Raw genomic sequence first — 10,572 nt, 5'->3', positions numbered from 1 at the left:
CAGTTTGAAAACCACTGGGCTAGATTATACAAAGCTAAGCTTAGCTAAACTAAGCTATACTATGCCACTTTGGGACATTAATTTAAAGGCAAAGGCAAAAAAGAGAGTTAATTGTTGTGTTTTATTGTGAGGCAAAATAGCAGGCTGGTATTCAAATTATTTAAAAATGGCATACTTCTCAAGTGGCAAACATCTAGATGCAAGGTTTTTGCAGCAGAGTGATAATATATTGTTAGAAAAGTAGCATTTTTTCAATAATGCCAATTCTAATAATATTGTCCAGCATTCTTGTGCTTACTAGTAAGAAAGTAAGTTGTTTAAATTCGATTTTTTTTGTATTTCTATCACCGTACACTCATATAGTAAAAACTACAATATTAGTTATATACAACCTTCATAAAGACAGTCTTCTTCCTCTTCTCACCTGTCTGCCTGAGTCATCCTCACTATACGCTGCCCTCTGAAACCTTATGGAATAAATTATTGAGATGCTTATTTTAGCTTTTAGCTGGGGTAGAAGTGGGCTGTAGGAGTGAGTCACTTCCCCCAGGGTCACAAACATTCACCCTGTCAGTCCTGCAGCTCCACACTGTGCTGGATTAGCACTGCAAACATCCTTATTTCAGGACTCGTTCAATTTTGTTCTAAACTGAAAAAGAAGAGACTGAATATTGTGTTTAATGCTACCTGTATGCTGGGACGACCATTCCTGCTAAGCCTAATATATTCATTCTAAAAACATGGGTTCTCGGGTCGCTTTTCGTGGGAGTTCTTCTGGCCACGTCACGCATCTTTACATGCTTGTCACATGTACAGCCTCTAATGCCAAGCTTTATTTTTCTACACAACACTTCGCTCACGACGTTCACTATGTCAGATTAAGCAGTTATTTTCCCCCAATCCCCCAAATCCCAAATGAATGGACATCAGCTTTAAACACTGCTTTATTATGGTTGCAAACTTCTGTTTTATCTATTATCTGATGTATATTATTTTTCTGTATGATTTTTGTTGTGTAACTTGTCCAGCAGTTTTAGGGACCTAGACTGTTCAGACTAATTGTGTAATTTTTGATTGGATGCATTTACGTATTAATGTATCAAAAAAAATGTTGCCTATTAAAAATTAATTACATATGTACTTTTACTCAACCATTCCTGATGGACAGATCATCAAGATCAAATTCAGTGTAATTTTGACCCACACTCAGTTATTTGTCGTTTTCTCATCCCTCTTTCCTCCCAATTATTTTTTCCCAACCCAATCTTCCCTTTTGTCTGACAGCCACCAAACTACATGTTGGGCAGGTTACCAATTTTTTTTATCTACAACTATAGTGACCCATCTATATGTCGTTTTCTCATCCCTCAATCCTCCCGTTCACTCCCATTCATTATCACCCATAGCTAATCCCAATCTTTCCTTTGTCTGACAGCCACCAAACTACATGTTCCCATTTGGCACAGGTCCATAAGTACATATCCACAGCCATACTGACCAACACTCATCTATTTTTCATTTTTCCAACCTTCATTCCTTTCTTTCACTCCCATTCACTTCCGTTCAGCTGTAGAACCCTTCTGCATTCTTTTCAGGAAATGCAGTTTTCTAGTTATTCCCTGCACTACTTATCTACTAATACTCTCTATCTCTTGCTCTCTCACACACACACACACACACACACACACACACACACACACACACACTGTCTGTGTTGACAGACAGAAAGGCTCCTTTAAGTCTTCCTCTCCCCAGAGACTGATCAGGGTTAACAGATGCTGCCTCTGAATCAATTAGACAGAAGCCCCTTAATAACCTTAACGACCCCTAACGACCTCTGCTCTAATTAATCACTGACTTGGACAGTGGACTGACCCACATGCTGCACTGACAGCCTGTGTTCCACAGCGGAAAACATGGCCTTTACACACACCAGCAACCTGACTTATTTCAGTATCAGAATATTCTACTGTAAGAGAGATAGTTATATATATATATATATATATATATATATATATATATATATATATATATATATATTAGGGGTGGGCAATATTATATCGTATACAATATATCATGACACAGAAATATCATGATATTAAAAATCCATATCGTGATAATAGGGCTGCTCTGTCTTAAAAGTAGTCTATTATTTGCTGTGAAGCTTTAGGTGTATTTATTGTATAATTGTTTTAGTTTGCAGTTTATATGCATGCACTAAATATTCTGCATTATTATTTGCTGCGTTATATTATTTTATGCTATATTATTTATTTTGCCACATTATGATTATACTGTTATACTACTATACTATATTCCTGAAATGAATGAGTTATTTTAGTTTTTCTATATTGGCAAGTATATCGTTATCGCAAAAATACCCTGAAATATCGTGATATTATTTTAGAGCCATATCGCCCACCCCTAATATATATATATATATATATATATATATATATATATATATATATATATATATATATATATATATATATATATATATATATATCTGAGCCTTTTTTCAGTAATGAGTAATCTAACGCGTTACTATTTCCAATCCAGTAATCAGATTAAAGTTACTTATTCAAGTCACTGTGCGTTACTTTCTCTCTCTCTCTCCACCTCTCTACACACACACACACACCACTTCCTTCCCCATCACCGTTTTTCCGCCAGTTCTCGGGCTCCCTAGCTCTTTATAAAGGCGTTTTTTCACTAGCCAATTCACTAGCCAGGGCAGCGGTCTGCACAGATCTGATTGGGAGAGGAGAGCGTTTGAAGATTTGACACCACACGTGATTGGTCTGCGAGTTTACTGTGCCGCAGAGCGCGTATACCGTAAAGACAAGAAAAGTTCTGACGCTTTAAATGAATGCTGTCAAAATTAAATCCTTTTCAGTAGTTTTTCGGTTTGGGTCCCCAATGGACAACGTCTGGGTCCGGACCCGGACCACAGTCCGCATATATGTGATCCCTGGTCTAGACCATATACACGGTTCTGTTTTATAAAACCACTCCTTGCTGCCCTGCAGAGAACAACAAGTTCAATGTTCAGTTTTACAGTGTTAAATATGTCAGGTCAAGAAAGACTTTCTTTATTTTATATTTTTTTTATAAAAACAAGTATTTATGTTTAGTGAAATTAAGAAAGAGTTAAGGTAATTCAAGAGAAATGGTCTTTTATTTTTATAAAAAACTTATTTTTTCAGGAAATAGTTCAACTTTAAATGTCTAGAGATACATTGTTGCTCTTAAAAATGCATTTTCCAATAAAGGGATTATTGGCAAAACTGGTTATAATTTTTATGTTAAGGCGGGAGGTGGTGTGTGCAGCTGCTGAAAGTAACTAATAAAGTAACTTGTAAAGTTACTTTTAAAATCAAGTAATCCATAAAGTAATTAACTTTTTAAAGGAGTAATCAGTAATCGGATTACTTTTTTCAAAGTAACTATACCATCACTGCATAATACACACACAGAATACTGCAATGTATTTATTAATTAAGCAAAGTTTAAAAGATATACTTTTAGGTCATTTTTTGTTATATTTTTATTATAATGAGAAAGGATTACTAGGCTTAAGTATCGTTAAATTCTATATGATAAATATCTCCCTAACTGTAACTTATTCTATTTTTCTCCACTGGTATTTCCTTCAGAAATCCTGAAGGACCCTGAACCTCCCTCCACCCCCACCCCCAACACACACACACACACACACACACACACACACAGAGACAGCTTGCCTATTACCATAACAATACATCATATGTATTTCATCTAGACAGCACACGCTGACAGACTGCACTTGCCACTACACACACACACACACACACACACACAAACACACACACACACACACAGGCTGAGGGAGTGAAGTATGTGTGGGACTGAGGAGGGGGATGGGGAGAAGGGGAGTGGCTTTTTTCTTCCTCCTATCTCCCATCTTTTATTCCTGAGAGCATCTGAGAGACACTAAAGTGAGAGAAAGAGAGAGAGAGAGGGAGCACAAATGGAGCAATACATAAGGAGATAAACAAAGAGAGAAAGAGAGAGAGTGAATGATGGAGTGAAAGAGAAGCATCAGTGTTGACTAACGACACGCCACTTCTCCATCTGTTACTACACCCACCTGCTAATGGAATGACTAGACCAGAGAGAATGATAGAGAGAGAGAGAGAAAGAGAGAGAGAGAGAGGCATAGCGAAAGAGAAACAACAATGCTGTGATTATTTGGGAAGGGCAGGATGAAGAAGGGATGGTGTATGTGAGAGAGAGAAAGAGTAATGCTGTGAATATATAGGGAAAGAGGGGGTGTGATGAAAAAGGGAGTAAGAAGTAAAGGTGTGCAGGTGAGTGAGAAAGAGAGAGAGAGAGAGAGAGAAATGCTGTGAATATATTGGGGAGGGGTGGGATAAAGAAGGGAAGGTGTGCAATTAAAAGAGAGCGGGAGAGAGTAATGTGAATATTTGGAATGGGTGGGATAAAGAAAGAAGGATGTACAAGCGAGAGAATGAGAGTGAGAATAATGTTATGAATAAAGGGGAGGGTGGGATAGAGAAAGGAGGGAGTGCAGGAGAGAGAGAGAGAGAGAGAGAGAGTAGTGCTGTGAATAAAGGGGAGGAGTGGGATGAGGAGAGGGGAGGGGGTATCTGTGATGAACAGTCAAGCTAAACAGAGAGAGAGAGAGGGAGAGAAGAGGAAAGCAGCAGCAGAGAGAAAGGATCAGTAAAGAGATCGTATGGTAGAAAGAGACAGAGAGCAAGGGATTGAGATACAGAGACAGAGCGGTAGAAGAGAGGAGGCAGACATACAGAGGTAGGCTGGCTATTTCCGTTTGCTCTTTTTTTCTTAAGCTTTTTATATCCTTCCTTCCATTTGATTTTCAATGCAAAGCAAGAGACAGCATGCTGACAGCCAGTGTGTGTGTGTGTGTGTGTGTGTGTGTGTGTGTGTGTGTGTTTTGCCTGAGATTAGTGCATCTACAGAGAGGCTTTATCTCCTGTGTCTGCCAGCTGGTGACATATGTGTGAAAAAAATAGCTTGGTAAGAGCATCACTGCAGACTGACTGCATAGAGAAAAAGGGAGCGAGAGAGAGAGGGAGAGGAAGAGAGATGGGGCGAAGAGGAAGAAGAATGGCAGGGGGAATGGAAGAGGGAGAGGCTGCATTAAAGCATCTGCTTGCTGCACAGAGTGAAAGAAAAGAGAGAGCGCGAGAGGCTAGACAGAGGAAAGAGAAAGGAGAGGGAGAGAGTGAGAGCCAGACAAAGGAAACCTCATTTACTGCGAGACTGTATGTTTATTGGTGTGTTTGTGTGTGTGTGTGTGTGTGTGTGTGTGTGTGTGTGTGTGTGTGTGTGTGTGTGTGTGTGTGTGTGCAATCATACAGCATCATGGACCACCATGGTTCTGCATGGTTCTACCCATATGTCTGTGAGAAGGTCCACCAGGCCTATTATTAGTGTTATTAGTGTGTTCATATTACAGTGGTCTAGAACATCATTAGGCAGCCAACATATGGGATGTGCCGTATCCAGTATGCATTAACTATAGGCTCTTGTGGGATCGGTAATTACCGTAACAGTATTATAAATGTGCTTCAGGACCTGCCCACTAGCCCATAATATGTTCCAATAAGAAGATATGAAAGCAGACAAAAATAACATTCCTCCTTCTGTTTATACGGTATGTGTTTATACTCTAAAGATCTCAGTAGGTCCAGTTATTGGTCAGTACAAAACAACAACAAGTTACAGGGGTCCATCCCAGATGCAACTGAGCCTAAATAAGTCCATGCTGTCCACAAAGGTCCACAAAGGTTTGCCAAACTAATTCCTTACTTGATCGATGGTTCTTGGTACAGTGCAGAGATCAAGGAAGATCAAAGTGAGTGATCACATGTGTTCATCTTAGGTTTGTGCCCTTGCCCTTCACATACTGATATTCCTCCTGATTCCTAGAATCATTTAATTATACTATGCACTGTAAAAGGAGAAATATTCACATCCCTTTCAATTTTTCCCTGAGAAACATTGTTTTTAATCTGAAATCATTATTTTCATGCGTTTCTTGAAAACAAAAATGCCCATTTTTGCTCCTTAACATGTTTAACTGTAAAATAAACCCAAACTCACACTTAAGGAATCAGTTAAGTAGGCCCTAAAATGTAACCCTGTGGGACGCCATTGAATATGCATAACCAAACAATTAGTAAGGACATGTTTAAAAAAAACTATGGTTCAAAAGGTCTCAGACAATGTTCCAACTTTTTAGGAATGTGTTACAAATCTGAATTACAGTAATGTAGTAATGCGTATACAGTATTTTAACAAAATAAGTAAAGATGGCAAGACAAAACATGAATTATCTTCTCTATTAGGTTCATGCTGTCTCCAATAAAATGTTCCATTTTCCATACTGTCTCAACATTTTCTAACACTGGGTTGTACATTTAGTCCATGTCACAGAGATTCAACCTTCTACTGGAGGAATGTTGTTTGGTCAGATATTCTCCAGAAGTTTGAGTTTGTCCATAATGACCAGTGGTGCAAAAGTAGTTTTGTGATGAGATGTGACAATTTTTATTGTCTTCTTGGGAAAGCTACTCCACATTAGACACCTTAAAGTTTACAGGTGACAGTCTGGGCATAGAATATTTTTGAAAAACGAAGCATTCAACCCCAAGAACGCTGTATAAATATCTGTTAAACAAAGTGGTGGTAGTATTTATTTTTTTGGTAGTATTTTGTTTTTAATGTACTCCAAGACGAACAAGGCCTTTCGGATCCACAGTAACATCTCTCTAAATAGGTTCCTTCCCTGCCTGCTTTTTTACTGACTGATCTGTATGTCATTTGTCTGTATGTCCTGTATGACTATCCTATGGATAGATCCATGGGGTTAAAAGATTAGACCAAATCTGGCAAAGTACACAGCAGGCCATTAGTGGTTCCCTTTCATTTGCCTGACCAAAACACTGCATTACTGAGCTATAAAAATAAAACTATTCAAACTGACCCCACTACACCATGGCCTTTAAGAAAAAGATGTTTTTTTCACATTTTTATTTGCTACTACATTTGTTTTCGGTTAAACATTTTAGATTACTCTATTTCCTTAAAAGATCTGCCATTTCTTGGGATCTCCAATAGGAAATGGATTTCTTTTTTAAATATAAATTGATGATAATCATTTAAAATACAAAAACTTGTTCCTCATCTCCAAGCCTCCTCATTCTGTTCAGCTCACCATAGTTTTTGGCAAGTCTACATTAAATCTAGGCAACCTCAACCCACCAGTTCCACCAACCACAAAATGAATGGTGTACCTCCTCAGGGTCAACCTTACCTAAAACATGATGACTGGCCTCAAACCTGCTCAATTAGCCTGTCCTAATCTTAAATAGGTGCCATAGTTTTCTGTCAGCTGTTAAAATGCCTAGTTTGCCCTCATGAACAAGAACCTACATATCTCAAATTTTAAAAAATACAGATTAGATCAATTGTTTCGTATCAATTCCAAAGAGACCCTGAAGGCCATCTTGGCCAAGATGAAACACAGCACCTACGAATTTCACCCATGGTTACATATAAATGACTGAAAAGAATTAACCAAAGATTATTAAGTACGACTGGATCATGTTGAACATCACTGATTATTTATTTAATCAGAAATTCTTTCAGATCATTTGAACTCCTCAGCATCCATACTGCTGCTCTCTCCTGCTCTAGAATGCTTCCATCTAACAGATGCATCACGCCTTAGTGAAATCCACTACAGCTATGCAGCAGAGGCTTGTGGAAAAACCCCAGAGCAGCTTGTGCGGGCTAAAAGCACAGCAGGCCTCAGCCGGGGCAGGACTGCTACAGCGCACAAATGCTGAAGAGCTCTTCACTGGGGCGTGTGACAGGAGAAAGCTGTAGGGAGAGTGAGAACCATCAGTCACTCTGTAGTAGAAAACACTTCTGGTGTTTTTACTGTTATTCTGCAGAATAATTGTATAGAAATGATGCACAGGATACTGTATACAATGATGACATTATGATCAATTCCTTGTTTCAACATTTATTGTTGTTTCAGATCCACTGGTCACATAAGAACACTAAGTTCTTTAGTTACAGACTGTAGTCCTGTATCTGTTTCACTACATACTTTATTATTATTATTATTATCCTCCTTTCACCCTGTTCTTCATATGGTCGGGACCATCACAGAGCAGGTATTATTTGAGTGGTGGTTTATTCACAGCACTGCAGCAACTGCACTGGCATGATGGTGATATGCTGGTGGCACCATTGGATCAGATACAGCAGTGCTGCTGGAGTGTCCACTCACTGTCCTCACTACAGCTCTGAACATAATTAAGAGACCACTTCAGTTTCACTTCAGGCTTTAATTACAAAAAAAGATGCAGAGCTTTCAGATCTCAAATAATGCAAAGAAAACAAGTTCATATTCATAAAGTTTTAGGAGTTCAGAAATCAATATTTGGTGAAATAACCCTGGTTTTTAATCACAGTTTTCATGCATCTTGGCATGTTCTCCTTACAGTCTTACACACTGCTTTTGGATAACTTTAAGCCACTCCTGCATGGTGCAAAATTCAAGCAGTTCAGCTTGGTTTGATGACTTGTGATCATCTTCCTCTTGATTATATTCTAGATGTTTTCAATTTGGTAAAATCCAAGAAACTCATCATTTTAAGTGGTCTCTTTTTTTCCAGAGCTACTGTATATAAGACACTTCTTTCTAGCTCCTCCACCTTGTAAATATACTGTAAAGTCAGAGACAGAAGCTCATCTGTTGCTGCATAGTCCAGCAGTGACACTGAGACGTTTAAAAACTATAGCAGCACTGCTGTGTCTGATCCACTCAAACCAGTATAGCTCAATGCAAAAGCCTCACAGAACTCCAGCAAGTTCTTCACATTTTCCAAACTCCATATTAGGCATGCCCAAACATTGCATGATTCTTATGGCTGAAGTACTAGTCATACTCCCCCCCCCCCCCCCCCTTTAATGAATGTACCGTTGTTGATTGTGGCCATATAGTTCTATTTTGACTATTTTCAGTCTATGCTGCATCTTTACATAAATCTTATCTGTCTTGTCTAGATGTTCTTGAGCATACAGTTGCATCACCTGGGGCAGAGTAACAAGGCCAGGTTGTATTCCTGTTATGCAACATTATTTAGAAGAGATAAAGAACATGAAATGATTGCCAACGCCACCCTCCCAGCCATTATTCACCCTACAACCCAACAGCAGGAGATATAAATCCCATACCTGTGGAACCTCCACAACGAAACTCACATTAACAAAGACAAATTGGGACTTACCCTGACCTCCAACAAACAACATAACTGCATAAAACGTGTGGACAACACTCTAACTCGACCCGACCCAGCCCGAGACCGTGCACGTTCTGCCCGAGCCTGACCCAACCCGAACCATAAACTGTCATTATGAGCCCGACCCGACTCGCCCCATAAACTGGCTGTTTTCGGGCTGTTTGTGTGATATAGAGCAATCTAAGAAACGAGAGAGAGAGAGAGAGAGAGAGAGAGAGAGAGAGAGATTTGCGTGTTCTGGTATGAGCTACTCACAGGTAAATGTTTTCACACACCGAATCTCCTGTTTCTCTTTCATCTCCCTCTCACTCATATTCTAATCCCATATATAATTCTGCAGTTTCTCAGTGTTTTCACAAGAACAAATGTGTGCTGCCGTTGTTGTGCCGAATCCGACTCCCTGCTGAATCCAACTCCGCTTCGCAAACAGAATCGGCACAACACCGCCCGCAGTACAAACATTACATTACATTAAACACAAAAATGAGGCTATTCTATCAGTAATTTCAGTTCGTTTTAGTTAGTTTTATAAACACACAATACAATTTCAGTTAGTTAGGTTTTTTCCTTTTAATTACTGTTTTTATTAGATTCAGTTAACAAAAAAGTTTTTTTCACTTTCAGTTTTCTTTATTTCGTTCGTTTTCGTGAACAATAATAATTGGTTACTTAGCAACATTGTGATTATCACACCAGAGCTTTATATAAAATAAAAATATAATTAAAAAACAGATGCCTACATCTCTGACTATTTTCTGGAGCCCTCAGTTCAGGTCTGGGTTTGGGCAGAGAATCTAAGCTCTAATATACAGTATAAGGTTTTTCTTAGATTACTTTTCCACAATGATGGAAGTTGGTGGTCCTCTGGGAATAACAGCAAATATGTTGCCTGGCCTACTTTATTTGCTGGATCATGGTGTAATGTAGGCCTTCGACAGTGTAACAAATGTGGTACTGAAGTCAAGAGAGGGTTAATGGAGTGCAGCTATGCACAGAGGCTCAGCTGAATCAGGCTAGAACAGAAGAATCAGGTCACTCTTTTCTGCTGCATTTCTCAGCCTGTAATAGCAAGTCTATTTGTCTTGCAGACAGAATCACATATGGAAGAGTATGAAAAGTTTGCCCATCCTTTTCCTACAGTAACAGCTTCTACTTACTGGAATAAAACCTTTTTACAGTAGATGCTGGAACATTGTTGTGAGGATTTGATTTACTTCTGCCA

The 10,572-nt window shown here is 38.8% G+C and overlaps 1 protein-coding gene across 3 annotated transcripts in view; it reads left to right on the top strand.

Moving 5' to 3' along the window:
- The first annotated feature begins 4,651 nt into the window (after positions 1 to 4,651).
- The window catches only part of mpp3a (MAGUK p55 scaffold protein 3a), a 51,364-nt gene continuing 45,443 nt past the window's right edge, over positions 4,652 to 10,572 (top strand). For 2 of the 3 annotated variants that reach the window (XM_022672938.2, XM_022672935.2), the window contains exon 1: positions 4,653 to 4,818. The gene's annotated coding sequence lies outside the window, so the exon portion shown is untranslated. Of the gene's footprint in view, positions 4,819 to 10,572 lie in introns of all 3 variants that reach the window. The other variant, XM_022672932.2, reaches the window with a different exon arrangement.

Source organism: Astyanax mexicanus, chromosome 19 (assembly GCF_023375975.1).
Source record: "Astyanax mexicanus isolate ESR-SI-001 chromosome 19, AstMex3_surface, whole genome shotgun sequence".
Classification (NCBI taxonomy): Eukaryota; Metazoa; Chordata; class Actinopteri; order Characiformes; family Acestrorhamphidae; genus Astyanax; species Astyanax mexicanus.
This window is presented reverse-complemented; position numbering and strand designations above follow the sequence as displayed.